This window comes from Barbus barbus (genome assembly GCF_936440315.1).
Source record: "Barbus barbus genome assembly, chromosome: 22".
Taxonomy (NCBI): Eukaryota; Metazoa; Chordata; class Actinopteri; order Cypriniformes; family Cyprinidae; genus Barbus; species Barbus barbus.
Window position 1 is genome coordinate 23,814,739 of NC_136750.1, and position 18,536 is coordinate 23,833,274.

At 38.1% G+C, this 18,536-nt stretch overlaps 1 pseudogene across 1 annotated transcript in view; it reads right to left on the bottom strand.

The window, feature by feature from the left end:
* The window catches only part of LOC306888692 (thromboxane-A synthase-like), a 68,345-nt pseudogene extending 53,971 nt beyond the window's left edge, over positions 1-14,374 (bottom strand). Inside the window, exon 1 of the transcript in view lies at positions 14,270-14,374. The product of the transcript in view is annotated as a thromboxane-A synthase-like (transcript). The remainder of the gene's footprint in view (positions 1-14,269) is intronic.
* Positions 14,375-18,536: the final 4,162 nt, after the last annotated feature.

Genomic DNA, 18,536 nt, shown 5'->3' on the forward strand with positions numbered 1-18,536 from the left:
GACTGCCTTTTTAAATTCCAATTCAGTTCCTGAATTTGAATTTAGGATGTAGATATTATGCAGAAGCAGAATTAGCGTGGACTGAATTCTGAAAACTGTAATTTTAGCTAGAAAAGCCAAAGGCAAACTTTGAATGTTGGCTTGACAAAGACTTGTTTTGGGGGAAAAAATTACATTTACAGATTTATAGGGTGTATATTAAACAAAGGAATGATGGATATAACAATGGGTTGGTAATAGCATTTACTAAAACTAGTGAATTAATTTAACAGACTGAATTTTGTGTTGGAAGAATACTTAATTTCCAAAAGTGAATGAACTGCATTGAATTTCTTAGAATCCCTATTTCTGTCATTCCAACTCTACTTCCTGCCCGGTATAGCCAATTAAATTCAAAATCCAATTTATGAATCAAAAGGGAGCCAATTCTTTAATTCAGAATTTTGCATAACTCCTGGTATCAACTATACTGGTACCGTGGCAATCCTAATTACCATGAAACATAGATTCCTCATTATCGTCTCATACCAAATACCCAAATACCAAGGCCAATATCTGAAATCCGACACAAAGGATCGACAAGGTCTCAGTCTGAAATCCTCTTAATCTCAGTAAAAAACACAAATGAGATTGTGTCATTCATCCACAGAGAGGCTCATACAGGGGCGTCCAGTTTGACACAGGCTCACAGCATTTCAAAGATTCTCCTCTGTCACATAATCAATCACACGCAGGACTCAGAGGATCACACAATGAAAATCAACCGGCATTTTCATACATAGATTAGAGGTAGAAGATATATATACATTACATGCTGAAATGTTTAGGGTTACAGTAAAGACTTGTACACTCTCAAAAAAAGAAAAGAAATTCTATTTCAAACAAATGCTTTTCCCTTGAACTTTCTATTCAAGAATCCTGAAAAAAATGTTTCACGGTTTCTACAAAAATATTAATCAAACAGTTTTTAATATTAATGAGCTGCAAATTAGCATATCAGAATGGTTTCTGAGGGATCATGTGACACTGAAGACTGGAGTAATGATTGCTGAAAATTCAAGGTAATTCGGTCCTGTTAAAAATGTAAAAATCTAAATATTGTTTATTAATAATTTCTTTCAATGCATTCTATAAAAACAAAACAAAGCAAAAATCAATACATTTTTGATTTATGAATAATCTTATCTTTTTGAGTTCCAAATAGAAGAAAAAAATGTACATATTAGGTGAAGTACTTTATCATTTGTTGAGTGCTATACTGTAGGCATTACTGCACACACTAATTTGGGTCTATAAACCTCTTTCAAATGGATACTCTTCTCTAGCTATTGATGTAGATCATCGAACGAATGCCTTGCAGCTTTTGTGTCAGTCAGTAAATGGCTATTATTGAACATTTACCGCATGAAGCATTTACATTTGATTTGTGCACAGCTGGAGATGCATTCATGTAGACATCTATTTTAACAAAGTTGTGCACTGTTACTGTACCCAGAGGGATTGTTGAGTGCCGCCACGTAGCTGAGATAGCCAACCTACACAGTTGAAGATGTAAGAGATTCTTGTTTACCTACCCGTGTCGTTGCGCTATGCAAACTAATGGCTGTATGTTAAAAGCCCCTCACTGAGTTTAGAGGGGTTTTTTAATGACTTCTAATTCCTCTCATCACTAGGCGACGTGCACTTACAATTCAGCATACCAGCCTTTATTAAACACACACACAAGTACTTTTCCCTCATTATAGCTTCAGTCCGTGTCAGGCTACAGAGGAAGGAGTTCATGTGTCATTTCAGTGCTCAACCATCGTCAACCATTCATCAGTGTGCTTCTTTAAAATGAAGAGAAAGGAAAAAAGGAATAAACCGAGAGAGAAGGCAGTTTGAAAAGAAATCTTGCCCTGTCACCTCCTCACTGCTGAAGTGCATTGTGTGTGCAGGTGCACATGTGTAGCCAGCTGTGAGACAACAATAACCAAAAATAGGCTGAAAAATGGCGCTAAAATAGACGTGTGAACGGGCCTGCTGTGACATCTATCTCGTCGGCATTAGTCATGTGAGTCCCTCCGGTTCCATAACATCCCCAGGACCCAATCCTGTTCTTCCGAGCCTTTCCACATAAAACATGGTGCTATTTCCAGCCCTCAGCAGGGACTACGGCATGTCTCGCCACACTGACTTGTTAAAGACAGTTGATTTTCAATCTGAAACTCATAGACATGATGTAAAAGGACAGTGGCTTAAAGGAACAGTTCGTCCACAAATTCTGTCATTATTTATAATTTTTGGAACATTATTTGACAGTGTCATTATTTACTCACCCTTATGTTGCTCTAAAACCATATTTATTTCTGCTGTGGAGACAGTTTGAATAATGTACTGATTCCTGGACTTGGAAGTGAGGCTTTAAAAATGAGATTCAAAAATGACATGTTCTATATTTTAAATCTTTTTATTCACTAAAATCTTTTCAACAAATCTTTTGCCGGAATGATTAATTCTTGATTTTATCCAGTTCCCAAGTCATAGATCTGACTGTTTAACTATGAAAGCCCTTTTCCGCCATGAAAAAAAAAAAGAAAAAAAAGGTAATTGTGACTTTTTTTCCAGAATTACACAAACATGATCCCTGCACGATCTAATGTGTAGCGTCTTATTAACTCACTGTCATGCATTGTGTGCAAGACATTTCTTCTTCCTCTTCATGTTTCATCCATTTTCTCTGCTGCTAAAGAAACTCTTAAGCCCCTTAAAAGTCCTTGTCCGTACTCCTAACAATTTTGTACCCTAAGACCTCTTTTAAGGGTTAAGATGCTTTCTGAATTACTTTTCTTTACTAGAATCTTTTCTTTAATTTTAAGAGGAAACACCCACATTTCTAAGAATTTTCTTAGAATTTTGTTACTTTGAGCAACTCTTAGCACTAAGATTTTTCATGAATACGGGCCCTGGTCTATAGGACGTGGTCGAAACCATGTAAAAGTCAGGGGGGGTGCGGCAACTACGAACTACTTGGCCAATACGAACACCCCGGCGATACAGAGTCATATTGCGCCAAGGGTTCAGCGTATGCAAACAGTCGCGCTTCACTTTGATGCGCAAGGTGCCCGTGCGCCATGCGTTCTGTGGCACCCGGCTCTTTAGCCAGAGCTGAAGCAGTCGCATATGTAGGAGGCCTAGATTGCAAATATGCAAAAGCTTAGGGCTGACTGTAAATATGCTCTTTTGCATATTTACAGTCAGCCCTAAGCTGAGCAAGGAGTCTGAGTTTGTCGCAGAGCGCTCTCTGATTGGGCTAAGACTAGCCAGTCATCGAGATAGTTCAGGATGCGCATTCCGCTCTGCTTCAGAGGAGAGAGAGCAGTGTCCGTAATCCCCATGTATTTCGTAAACGTGCGAGGGGCAGGACCGTGAATTTGGTGCGCTATCCCCTCGAATGCAAATCTCAGGAAGTGCCTGTGGCGGGGGGCTACCTGAATGTGAAAATAAGCATCCTTTAAATCCACGGAGATAAACCAATCTCCCGGTCTGATATGTGAGAGGATTTGTCTCAGCGTAATCATTTTGAATGAATGCTTTGAAAGCGCACGATTCAGCTGTCTCAGGTCCAAGATTAGGCGGAGTCTGCCATCTTTTTTGGCACCAGAAAATAACGACTGTAGAAGCTGATCTCGCGGTCTGTGAGGGGCACTGTCTTTACAGCTCGCTTTGCGAGAAGATTGTGTATTTCCTCTCGCAGAACTGAAGCATTCCGATCCCGTACAGTGGACATTAACACACTGTTGAAACGGGGTGGTCTGCGGAAGAACTGAAGCGTGTAGCCGTTCTTTATTGATTTCATAACCCACTCTGATACCCCTGGCAGTGCCTGCCACGCTTCTGTGAACGGTGACAGCGGGCGAGGCGGACTGTGTACTGTGAGGGGTAACTCGCCGTTGGGGGGCGAGGAGTTTAATTCCACACAAGTGTGAGATTGAGTGATGGGGGAGAGGGCGCACGCTTTGGAAGGAAGTAGCTAATGGCTTTCGACTGCTTCTGCGCTTCAACGAAGCGCTCCGTGAACGTCTCCACCGCCGCTCCGAAGAGACCTGAGGGATTCACAGGAGCGTCCAGAAGGGCCGTTTTCTCTGAGTCCTTTAACTTGGTCAGAGTAAGCCACAGGTGACGATCTAGCACCACAAGATTCCCCATATTGCGGCCGATTGCTCGAGCTGTCACCTTTGTCACTCTGAGGGCCAGATCCGTGGCGCGTCGGAGCTCTTTAAACACTTCATGGTCTGGCCCCGTCCTCATCCAGAGACTTGAGCAACTTGGCCTGATATACCTGGAGTATCGCCATCACGTGCAGTGCAGAAGCTGCTTGGCCTGCCGCGGAGAGGTTTAGACGGGAGAGACGCGTTGTTTCTCACTCTCCAGTTCGTCGCGGCTGAAGGACAGAGATGAGCAGCGACAGCTTCTTCCACGGGGGGGAGTTTGACATACCCCACTTGGTCAGCTCTGTTCACAGAAGACAGGTGGGAGGATCCTGGATTATGCACCCGACTGGTGAGTGGCGCGTTCCACGACTTTATCTCGTCATGCACCTCAGGGAAAAAGGGGCCGGGTCTCAGCGGGGTGTCTTTTCGGCCGCGATCCGACTGGAGGTACCACTCGTCCAGACGGCTTCTGGCCAGCTCGGCAGGAGGCACCCACTCCAAACCAAGCTCATCCACTGCCTTTGACAGGACGCTTAGGAGCTTGAAATCACTGTGATGGAGGTACCCCGCGTCGCTGCCGTGAGGCGCAGTGTAATCCAGCAGGCTGTTATACCACGACTCTCTCACAGACGCTGCCACCGAAATGGCATCATCCTCCTCGTCAGTGCCCACCATGGCACCGAAAGACACCACATCTTGAGCGTCGGGGGAGGGGCAGAGATCAGCGGTCATGAAGCGCACTGGAAGGGAACCTGCAGCAGGGGGGTGAGGAGCACGTGGGCACTGAGCAGGCGTGGGCTCGTCACCTGATCCTGACAGATCCGCATCAGAAACTCGCGGCACTTTCCTCCTTGGCTCGAAAGAGGCTGCAGAGGAAGAGCGCGGCAGAGTTAGTTGGGCGAGTTCATCGCCTTGGACGATGGCCACACGGAGCCTGAGAGTCCGGAGACTCATATCCCCACAGTGGGGGCAATCCGACCCCCCAAGCAGAAGACGCACGATTCGTGGCCATCATAGGAATCGAATGGCTCCGCACAGGAGAGGCAATCACGAGTCATCTTTGCTTCCGAAGCTCATCGGAACACAGCAGGGGAAGTGAAGGCGTGTCCGCTGCAGCGTGTAGATCACGGTGAGTAGTTTTGTTGATAGGCTTCTTGCTTCTCGTATAAGGTTGGCTGAAGAAAAAGATTCTGAATGGATGACGTACAAATACTGCCTTATATACAGTGGGATTCCCGCTCCTATTTCGTGCGCTTGAACGCCATTGGCCAGTTTGACTGGCATGATTCACTAAGGCTTCAGTAGTATTCGAGGAAAATGTATTTCCCATAGCAATGTAGAGTGACCGAATTGAAGGGGAACAATAATTACTATAATTTTGGTTGGTTTTCTATACAAAACTATCATATGACTTCAAAACATATTGCACAAGTCATATTGACCATGTTTATAATACTTTATGGTGCTTTGCATCCTTGACACTTGAAAGCTTCAATCTCCATTCACTGTAAATTCATGGAAAACAGTGACCATTACAACTCTCCTTTCGTGTTCTGCACAAGAAAGTTATACAGGTCTGGATGCATAATTTTATTATTATTATTTATTAAGTTTATGAGAGCATTTTACCCTTTAAACATAATTTAGATCTAATGACAAGGGTAAGACTGGCTTCTGGTTCTTATCAAGGTTGTCTTCCACTTGTACTTCATTAATCCTATAAGACACCAAAGGAAAAAAGAAAAAAATTTACAAAAAAAAAAGCAACATATCATAACTACAGTAAATTAATGCAAGCTGCAGGAGGGCTTGTCAGTCGCTTTCTGGCACTTAATAGCAAAGCAGCAGTGCCGCAAACTACACCAGGAGCCCGACGAAAGCGACTGCTGACTTCATCACTTCATAATCTAATAACAATTGTGCAATTTGAGATTTAATCTATGTATAACTCTCTCCCCGCACATCTGCAGCATGAGGTGTCAAGACAATTTGGTTACAGACTTTAATGGTGTGTGCTAGGTTACTCCATTTCCATATTAGCTGGCCTATCTTCATGGCGGTCTTGCACTGCAAGCGGCGGTGAGCTCATTTACAGCGAAGGGTGGATCTGGGTGAAATTAGAGTAGATTACCATATTTAGATTTATTAGGTGTCCGTCACCGTGGAAACGGAGGAGTGTAGCAGCTTCTCAGGGAGGTGCGAACGTTTGATATGATTAACATCTGTGATGGATGAGCTGTCCAACGGCCCTCAATTAAACAATAACCATTCCACAGGCTGGCCAATGACAAAGAAAGTCAAACAGTGTGTGCAAGTGCCTTGCTTCCATGTCAGCTGTCCACAGTTTGATATAATCAGCATTGAATGGTCAGTGGGCAGCCTCTACTTTCACATTGGAGGGCAAAGATAGTCACTTGGATTGGGCTACTGAGGACCCAGAGGAAACAGACAATCTAGCACTGTGGGAATTCGCTACATTTGAGGGTAAAGAAAGAAGCTATATTGAACTCAAAACAATAATTTGTAGAAATAATGAAACATTTGGACATCATTGACTTTTGTAGTATGTTTGTAGTCCTACTACCAAGAGTCAACCTAATTAAGTTCCAATAGGTATAAAGGAATAGTTCACCCAAAAATTATTTGATGCAAATGGATCCTCTGCAGAGAATGGGTGCCGTCAGAATCAGAGTCCAAACAGCTGATAAAAACATCAGAATAATCCACAATTAATCCACACTAGTCCAGTCCATCAATTAACATCTGAAGTAAAAAGAAGCATGTTTATAGTAAACAAATCCATCATTAAGACATTTTAACCTTAAACCATGCACCAGGCCAAATTACAAGTCCATAATTTATAATAAAGCTTCCTCAACTGAAAATCCATCCCTTCTTGTGATGTGAAAAGCTGCATCATGAAGATATGCTTCCAGGACAAGATTTAAATTGATGCACAGAGTCATATGAATTACATATGGATTATGTTTTTATCAGCTGCTTGGACTTTAATTCTGACGGCACCCATTCACTGCAGAGGATCCATTGGTGAGCAAGTGATGTAATGCTAAATTTCTCGAAATTTGTTCTGATAAAGAAACAAGCTCATCCACATCTTGGATGGACTGAGGGTAAGTAAATTTTGATTTTGGGTGAACTATTCCTTTTAGTATCCCTCTTCAAGATATAGTCCCTGACATTGAACCTTGTATTGACCAATCAGCAAGCAGAACCAGAACTCTTTGTTCTATAAATCTAGAACAGAATCTCCAGAAAAGTGCCACACCAGGGTCAGAGGAAAACATTTACATAACTTTCACTCAATATCACTACTGAACAGCACCATGATGTTTTTATAGGGACAATCTCTTTGGACCATCTGGGCTTGAGTGTCTTCCTCAAGGGCACAATGATGATCGCTTCATTCTTGTGGGAATAAAACCAGCAACTTTTCAGTTACCAGCCCAAACTGTAACCACAATACCATAGCTAGGCTCTCAAATTAAATACAGATCACATGGGGTGATTTTTAATTCTATGTGAATCACAACCTAATATCTCAGGCTGTCTGCATGTTTAAATACTTTAATAACGTCATGCATGAGGATTAAGAGTTTTATAGACTCCTGCAAAGAATCCAAAAAAGCTCTTCTTATGGAAGAGGGATAAAGTGAAGCAGAGGAGTCCATATGATATCACAGCAGATGTCACACATCTACTGCAAGTGCGTGACCTTTCTGAAATGGTGCCCGTTGTTTATGCAGTCCAAAGGGTGACAGATGGGTTCGCACTCGACTCTGTCTCTTAAATTTTATGAGAGGATCTATTAGAATGTCATCTTCTCCACTCAGCCTTGCCAGTGGAGAGATTCGGTCATGGTCACAAGGCCCCTATATTCACAGTGTGTTAAGTGAGAGGGATTAGCAAGTTTTCAATAAGAGACGAAAAAACAAACTTCTCAGGTTTCACAGAAGGGGGAATTTACAATCTTTATGAGGAAGGAGACACATTTTGAATGTAATGAAGACAGGAACAACAGAAGAAGATCAATAGGAATGAGTGCATTAAGCTTTACATAGGAAAGAGTGGGGTAAGATGTGTCACTTTTTACTTGTCCTTTCTAAGAAAGGAAACAGACGTCAAACTACACCTAATTATATTTCAGGATGTCCACTATTAAATGAAATTAAAGATTTGGACTCTAAGATAGGGACCTCCAAAAAAAAAAAAAAAAAAGTGTGATTGAAAGTCATATAGCTATTGCTGCATATTCATTGTAATTTTCTAAACCAGAGATGAAAATGTTTCAGCATATTTAACAATCAGCATATTTAAATAAAATAAAACTACACACACACACACACACACACACACACACACACACACACACACTCACACACACATATATATATATATATATATATATATATATATATATATATATATATATATATATAAAATATAATATTAAATATATAAAATTTAATTATTTTTATTGAAATGTTAAAATACTTTAACATTTCATAATAGCATTTGTAATAATATTCAATGCATTACAATAGCACACATCTTACCCCACTCTTCCCAGTTTTCAGAGGTTTTTATGAACTCGCAATAGATATAATAATATTATTATAATTCGGTCCAATAACAATGAGAGACAATTTCTTTGCATGTTTTAGCCAGTAATTTAAATTCTATAATATTGTTTAAATAAATCCAAAAATAAAACATTAAAAACCAAACATGTGTATAATATATATATATATATATATATATATATATATATATATATATATATATATATATATATATATAATTTTTTTTTTTTTTTTTTTTTTTTACTATAAATGAACATTTATATGATGCAAATGTAATCTAAATATAAAAATAGGAAAAATGCCCAGCACAATTAAATATCCAATATTGGCCAATAAATAAAAAACTAAATTTGTAATACTGACTGATAACCAATATGGTTCTGATATATTGTGCATATATATCTTGCATGAAGACTTCTACAAAATCAGATAAAGGATAAGCCTGAAAAAAAGACGCATACCTATTTTCAAGCATGTAGCTCAAACATTAAGTTTTAAAGGGGTCATATGATGTGATTTCAAGTTTTCATTTCTCTCTGGAGTGTTACAAGCTGTTTGCAACTTCAGGGATCTTATCTATGCACAAAAACTAAAGTCTCAAAGCCAAAGAAATATTTTTTATAATAGTTAAGACTCGACCACGCCCACCTAAAATGGCTCATTTAAACACGCCCCCATATGTCTGTCACGGTGTGGGAAGATTTGCAAAACACCACCCAAACGTATACACAATGAAAGATGGCGAAACTATTATCCGGCGAATGTTGTGGAGACGCTGTTTCGTTGTGAAAGCGAAAGTTTGGCCTTCCAAATCAGTACACAACTAAAAATAAGTGGTTAAGTTGTATTTACAACACTGTTCCAGAACAGTTCAACCCAAATATTAGAGTGTGTGCAGCGCATTTTACGGAGGACTATTTCCTGAACCTGGGAGAGTAACCTACAATGCCAGCTGTGCACAAAGGCTGTTTCTATAAAGTGGGGCAATTCCAGCTTTGCAAGGACAGTCTGGCGCTTCTGACTCACAGCCTGTAAGTATGTTTTCATATTTAAAGAATTTGCCACTGACGATTCAAACGCGAGTTTTGAGCAGTGTAGAGTAGCGCTTGTTTTCCATTTCTCCGATCACAAATGCAGACATAGTAATGTTTACGCGGCACGATGCAACAGTATAAGTCATTATAATCAGTAAATATGTCCCCACTGGATGCAACAAATGCCTTGTTGTCGTTGCGCCGGGAAACGGCATCACAATGTGGTAAGGGGGCGTAACATTTCCGTCTCACGCTTGAGGTATTCGGCCAATCACAACGCACTGGATAGCTGGCCAATCAGAGCACGCCTCACTTCTCAGAACGATGAGCTTTGTAAAAATCGGCGTGTTTCATAAAGGTGGGGCATAGAGGAACAACAATATTGTACAGTATGTGGAAAATGTGTTTTTTTTTTTTACCTTAAACCACATAAGCACATTGCATTCCACCAAATCATTGATTATCTTCCAGTTTACACAACAACAGACGTTCAGCGGCTCATGTTGTCAAGCTACCCAAATAACCTTTTTTGCAATGTCAAAGTCCAGCAAACAACACAGAATCATAGAGGACTGAACCTAACAGCTTCATTTGCCAGTAGGTGACGCTTTGGCTGTCTCCAGTCCCCTCTCATCATGCTTTTATGCGTAATGAGGCAGAAGGGGACAGAGTTCAGAAGAAGTTCAGCTCACTGCGAATCATGCTTTCCTCACATTCTGCCAATTGCAAACACTCTGAAGGCCCTGTCATTGTAAAACCCTTCAATCTACTGGTCCAAGCTGCCCTCTTATATAAGCTCTAACCTTTCGCACTGAAGATCAATTCTTTGTCTAAAGGAAAACGAAATGTGCTGGAGTAGTTCAGGAGGTTCCTTTGCAAATATATAGTGCTTTGCCAAGCACGTTTAGCCATATTTTGCTGCATTGCAGCACATTTACCATATCAATTGCAAGTTTGACACAAATAAATGGTGTTCTCCTTTACACATGGATGACCTCAGAGGAAAGATTTGGCTCCTCTACTGATTAGAAAGTTTTGTTCTGTAACACTGTGTCTTTTGTATTTTAAGTTTGTGTGTTTGACAAGCAGCGTCTCAAGGAAACAAGGCTTATATTTAACAGTGCATTCAAGTCTCAAATCAGGGACTAATCCTCTAATATAGCTTATTTCAGCCTTGGGACCGACCCAAAAGGCTTATTGATATACCCTCCTCGAAATCCAGATTTTTTCTTTTTAAACCTCTTTTTCATATAGCAACCCTGTGCATAAAGGTTTCATCCCCTGATATAAATCTCCATTTGCACTGTGACAGAATGAGTGAGCCCTTACATAACTAACCTCTTTAAGTCCACTATGAATGACAGTCGTGCCTTTGCCAACAGACAGGAATTTACTTGTTACAAACAAAAATGTTTGTGTGTGTGTGTGTAAGATTGCTAAAAGTTAAAACAGCATTTGTACCCCATGGAGGGAAAAAGCAGTTGATCACTATCTGATTCTTTCTCTTCTATAAAATCTCTTTAATATGTCTAGCATATTCTTGAATCATTTAAATTTCTTAGAAAATGTTATGTCACTTTTAGCTAGGATGCAACAAAGAGCCTAATACCTTTACTATTATTATATTTCTTTTGTAAACAAATACACAGTGAAAAAATGGTGCTTAATCATCAGAAAATGTTGATCATACAAGAGGTCAAATGAAATATTACGATCCATTTTATTTTCTAGTCATTTTCTAAGGTTTGCAGTGCTGTTACCAAAATATTAACAATTAATTTTTTTATTGATTATTCATATTTTTTATTATTTAGTAAACGGTAATATTAATAATAATATAATGCAATAATAAAAGGAATACACACACACCCTGTATTTACATAATTTTTAATGTGTGAGCGTGTGTGTCAAGTCAAGTCACCTTTATTTATATAACGTAAATTGTGTCAAAGCAACTGCACAATATCAAAAAAGGAAAATAGTGCGTCAATGTAAAATGAAAAAATTTAAAAAAAGATTTTCAGTTAAAGGCATTTCATTATTGAATTCAGTGATGTCATCATCCAGCTCAGTTCAGTTTAAATAGTGTCTTTGCAATCAGGTCGACGATAAAGCAATGCATGCCTCCAATGCTATATAAATATTAAAAAGTATATAATTTGCGTATTCTTGGAAGGTGCCATTTCTTTTTAATATTCCACTGATACATATTCTGCAATAATTAGAATTTCATAGAACCTATAATTTTTTTAGATAACCTTGTAAAAAAAATACTCCACTTGAAGTATTTTACCTACAGCTGCAGATTTTTTGCAGTTTAAAAAGGGTTTGAATAGTAATGCAATATGATGCCATGGGTCATGGCGCCACTAAACAAAGCAGTGATGCTTCAGGAGGATATAGCATTATGCAAGCATAACAATGGATGTTAAGAATACCTTAGCATTTAACCGGAAGGAAAGACACTTATCTTTTTAGACTGGCTTAAGTTCTTCTTAAACCTTAATTAACCTGCAAGCTGTTGTCCAGAGCACTCTTGTTGCTATGGACAACATAAGAACGTCTTTTTTTCAGTGCTCCTTCTCTGTTAAAGGTGACCATATGAATGTTTCAGAAGGAAGGGTGTGACTAAGCCCTGTAAAAATGGCTGTAATTAAATTCACTGATTCCAACACTGTAATAAAGTTCTGATAGGGAAAACTAAATATAACCTTAATAGACTGAGTCACTGCATTATAAGAGCAGTGTTTAACTAATCCTTTATTTAAATGCTAAGCACTTTTGTTTAAAGTCACTGTGCTGTTTCTGAGGCCGCTGCTGTCTAAAGGAATCATGTCACTGTCTATAAAATGCTGCTGAATGCTACAGAAAAAACATGCATTGTACTACAAGTAGGGGTTTTTTTCTTGATAAATTTCCATACATTTGACAATGTCCTACAATAAAAGGACAAATTTAGTTGGGAACCAATAAAATTGAGACACTCTGTCACAATGCATATTATTACATTTTAAAAATCACCTTTAGACTTTGCAAAGGCAAACCTTATAAGTTCAGAGGACAATGATGTAGTAATCAATTCTTAAAGAAAAATAGAAAACTGCTCTGTTTTGCCAGATTTACCATATGGAAACTGTAACTAAACCTCCAGGCATCTGAGTAAAAAATGAATTCTTGTTGCTTGTTCAAATTACAATGTCCCCACACTTTTTGACAATTTCCCCCCATGATTTAAATATGACTATTCTGTTTTTTTCTTTTGCAATTTAAAGGAATTGTTACAGCCCTCCAAAAAATAAATAAATATATAATTGCTCATAATTACTCTAACATATGGATGACTTAATCTGAACAGATTTGGAGAATATGTAGCACTTGTTTACCAATGGAACCTCTGCAGTGAATGGGTGCCGCCAGAAGGAGAGTCCAAACAGCTGATTAAAAACATCACAATAATCCACAAGTAATCCACATGACACAAGTAATCCACATGACATCAATTGTAAAGTCTTGTGAAGCGAAAAGAAATGAATCTATAATTAAGCCATTTTAATTTTAAATCATCGCTTCAGGCTGAAATCAATCATCTATAGCCTAATTACACTTCCTACAGTGAAAAAGTCCATCTCCTCTTAAAAAATAAACTGACATATTTGTTTAGAACTGTTTTAAATCATTTGTGCTTGTAAACAGTACTTGATCTGACTTTTTCACTATCAGAAAACAATATTATGGATGGATATTATGGATGGAGGACTCATTTAAAGGTAAAAAGGTTTATAAACACAGCTTTTTGTTTCACAAGATGTTAATTGATGGACTGGAGTCATGTTGTGGATTATTGTGATACAGCTGTTTGGACTCTCTTCTGACGGCACCCATTCACTGCAGAGGATCCATTGGTGAGCAAGTGATGTAATGCTGAATTTCTCCAAATCTGTTTTGACGAAGAAACAAACTCGCCTACACCTTGATTTTTTTTTTTTTTTGGGTGAACTTTTATTTAATTCCGTTTATTAGTTTTTATTTTTGAGTACATATTTTACATCTAGATGTTTCACAGCTTGACCTTGCAAGATTTTAAGGATTTACTCCTGTCTTTACTATTGCTACAGTTATATTTCTAAGGCTTGTGATCAAGGAAACTATGAATTACTTTCAGCGTTGCCTACACGTGACTGTAAAAAGAGACTGGAATCTGAACTGCATTCAAACGGGAAGACATTTAAAAGATAAGTGCGGAGACACGTGTGATTGGAATTTGATCAGAGCGTGCCGTACTTCTCCTGAGGAAAACAAGCCTGAGCTGTTTGTATCTCACAGTGGTACTAACTTCCCAGAATGCATTAGAAACATCGGTCATGAGAAATCTGCCATTGCAATCCGTAAATAACAGTGTATGTGTTTTGCGATTGGAAACCTCATGATGAAATTGTTTTACTCCCCAGTAAAGGAGACTGAGGAACAGCAGAAAAAGGCACACAGACACAGACCATCCACTCGCCTCGACTCCAAACCATTTCAGAACTTTGACTAACGGCTGCATGATGAGACCTGTCACTCTCACCGCTGGCTTTCTGCACACAAAGAAGGAGACGCTGACAAATAAACTGCACTTAAGAGTTCAAAGAATGTATCTACACACTGTAACGTCACAATATACCATCTTAAAATCTGCCAGATAAACATCAGCTCTTAATAGAATCAGATCTTATCAAATCTTAATAAAACAAGGCAAATAAAATATAACATCAATAAAAGCTATTTATTAACGGTCTTATATAAAACATAAGATAACAATTTACAATAAGGTTCCATTTGTTAATATTAGTTAATTGCATTAGTTAACGTGAACTAACAATGAAAAAAAACTAAAGCATTTATTAATCTGTTAATGGACATTTCAACATTATTAAAATCAGCAATTGTATCTTATTAGGACCTGAGCTAACATGAACTAACAGATGAATAAATTCTGTAACAAATGCATCACTCATTGTTATTTAATGTTAGTTAATACATTCACTAATGTTAACTAATGGAACCTTTTGGTAAAGTATTACCCCAACAAAGCATCATTTTACATGCACCCATTATTTTGGCACTTGATGATTAACAGACAACACAGTCACTAACATAATTCACATAAATCCCATTTTTAGTGTTTGTTTTTATGTTGCGAACTGCAATAATATACAAAATAATATACAAGTTTATTGTAATAACGCACCAGTGCAATTTAAACCTGGCTAGTCTCTTCTGCTAGCCAGCTAAACATTAAAAAACTAAACAAACACACATATGAAAATTTCAGTGTGACAAGTTACTTTTCCTAAAGTTAAAATTATCTTTTGGCGAAAAAACATTACAGTGTAAAACAAACAACAAACAAACAAATGAAATTTTGTCGTAACAGTACATCAAACTATTGAAAACTAATTTGGAAAAAAATCCCATAGACTTATATTAAAACAGTGACCTAAGCAATATCTTTGACTTTCCCAGTTGTTTTAACTTGAAGTGCAAAAACATAACCACCCAGAAAACCATAGAGATGCCTTTCCAACCAACAACACCATAGAACTGTGACAGTTTGCAAGCACGACTCATGTTTTCTTCATAAATATTTAGTTAAACAGAATGAAATCCTTCATGAAGATGGAAACACTACCCTGTGACACTTGACCCGTTCACCTAACCCACATTTTCAGTTAAGTTAAATACAAAATGTAAATAGTTAACCAGCTCACAAGTTGCAATAAGAACATCTGTAAAAAGAAATAACGAGTTGTAAAAACTATAAAACTATAAGAGCTATTTGTTTTTTACAGCCCTGTTTTACACGAGGAACAGAAACTGCATGCAGCCAAAAAAACACAACACATACTGTATACCTAATCATACAGACAGTAGAAAGATCAATCCTTTTACATTATTATGTATTCTGTATATAATAATGTAAAATGATTATTTGCACTATTCACTGCTTCTGTTTGTACATGTGTAAACAGTAGAGCATCAAACTAGTCACATGTGGTTTCATGACGTTTCTCGAAATCCCCAAAACAGGCTCCTGATTGTGAACAAGAGGCCTTGAGAGACAACCCATGTCTGAGTTCTCATCATTGACATTGTAAAGATGCTCTTCCATGTCAGTGTGGAGGTACAGTAAATCTCCATGGAAATGTAGGCTAAAAAAACAGCATCTCCCACAAGAGCTGTCTACCTGCCAGCGCACACCAGCTAAAGGTAAAGAATTACATTCTGTTTACGCTGTTTCAGTTAATGCTTATACATTCTGTTAACAGTTAACGGTGAAGTTCTTGACTTTAGCCATCATGTTCGTGAAACTACACACAAAGTGTTTTATGTAGGCTAACAGTCAGCTGTCTGTGAGCATGGCTGACATTCTATTATCAATAACTGTTAGTTTGAGAGCATTTAAGGACATCGAGCTGTGAAAAAGGGCCAATCGTATACAATTTACAATAATGCCAGCTATTTTTTTTTTTACGGATAATGCTGACACTATGCGTGATTCTCAGTGATTCTACTACATAAATCAGAATATGAGTTTAGAAAAAATATCACATGCTTACTTGATCATACAGTAAAGATCAGAGCTATAAAAAATAATAATCACCTCAAAGAATATATTAATACATTAGTTGAGTGAAAACTTTGTCACATAATCAATCAATCAACCAAACAAATCAATCAATAAAAATTTAAACAAATGATCAGACACATTTATTTTATTTTTTTTATAGGGCTACAAAGAAAAAAGAATATATATATATATATATATATATATAATTTTATATATATAATTTTTTATTTTTTTTTTCAAAGATGACTTCTTACAAGTCATTCTACAAAATTTTGATTTGGCAGTGCTTTAATTTCTGTTACATCTGTGCATAGTTACTACTGTATATGTCCCTGAAATTGAAGTGAAGACTGTTTATAATTTAGGCTACTGTCAACATTGTTACTGTTTCTAACACGCCCAAAAATAGTTGCGCTGGGAGACGCCAGTAATGAACGCACTGAGCTACTGAGCTGCATTGATTCAATCACGGATTTTTGGATTCAAATAGGATTTTACACTCGGCGTAACATTATGCAGCATGGCTGAATCAAGGAAATGTGCCTGTGTTAACTTGTGACCTGTTTGCTAGCCAAAATCTAGTTTTACTGTCACAATAAGTTAACGTCATTCTCCAGCCAAAGCACTTCTAGTGCTGCTGAATGATTATGATTTGAAAAAAAAAAATTGCACATCCTCACAACGAATCCCATTAATGTAAACACTGTTATTGCATAAGAACACCCCGAAGTTTAAGTCTAGTTCTATGTTGCGATCCAGTGGATCATTGGCAAAACACATTCTTACATCAGCTCCAGATTCTACTGGCCTGGCATGGAAGAGGACATCTGCAAATGGGTGAGTTTTATTCTTGCCTACTTATTTGTGGCTCATTATTTTAAAGAAAAATTGCTAGAATGTACTTAACACAGAACATTACATTTTGTAGATAGCCCAGTGCCCTGAATGCCAGGCCAGAAGGTCTACATTGAAAGAGAAGGCGGCCCACATCCCGATAGAGGTGAGTACAGTATATCCAATGACAGCAGTGTTCCAAAATTTTATTAAATGCATATTGTCCTTCTATACACCATATTTTTTTCCCAGATCACAGAGCCCCTGGAACTGGTGGGAATGGATTTGGTTGGGAAATTCACTCCAACCATGCAGGGGAATCAATACATATGTGTTATGATTGATTATTTTACTAAGTGGACAGTGGCCTACCCACTGAAAACAAAAACTGCAAGGTAAGTGTCTGACTGCATTTGAGATTTTTTCTATAAATTTGGAGCTCCAAAAAGGATTTTGACAGACCAAGGCAAAGAATTTGTCAATAAGGTAACATCTTTGTAATTCTCATTTTTCAGTATACTGTACACTTATTTTCACAGACTAATTTTGACCTTTGTCAAAGGTTGGGTATTAAAAGGAACTTGTGCTCTCCATACCATCCACAAACCAATGGCCTTGTGGAGAAAATTAATGGAAGCATCCAAAGGTATAATGCTGACCTGGATTGTTTATAGCTGCATAACCTTAACAGATACTGTATAGTAACAAGGATAAAACAAATAATTACCTTTCAGAGTTCTAACAAAGTTGGTGGGTTCAAATGCTGAGAGCTGGGACACACACCTGAAGGCAACCTTATTTGCACTTAGGACCAAAAAGCAGTTCACAACACAGTTCTCTCCTTACTATCTCATGTTTGGCCGGGAGGCAAGATACCCTTCAGAAGTTCCTGATAACTATGAGGTGGGTTCTTAAATATCAGATACATCTACTGAATCTTTAACTGCTGATAAAACTAATATTAGGAATCTCTGTGTTTTATCTTTCAGGCAAATGATGAAATGGTGGAGAGAACAGTGACATAGGAAGCCTTGACTACTGGCCTCCAAGATCTGCCAAAAGTGCGCAAAGTGGTCTTGGAGAATGTAGAAAAGGTTAGAGAAAAGGTGAGGAAGAGGAAGGCTCTGCAGGGGGAGGAGGACAGATTTGAAGTCGGAGACAAAGTTTTGCGCAAAAATGTTCGAGAAGAACAGCGAAAGGGAGAAAAAATGGGAAGCGCCATGCTAGGCCCTTTTACAATAGTTAGCATTGAAGGTAAAAGTGT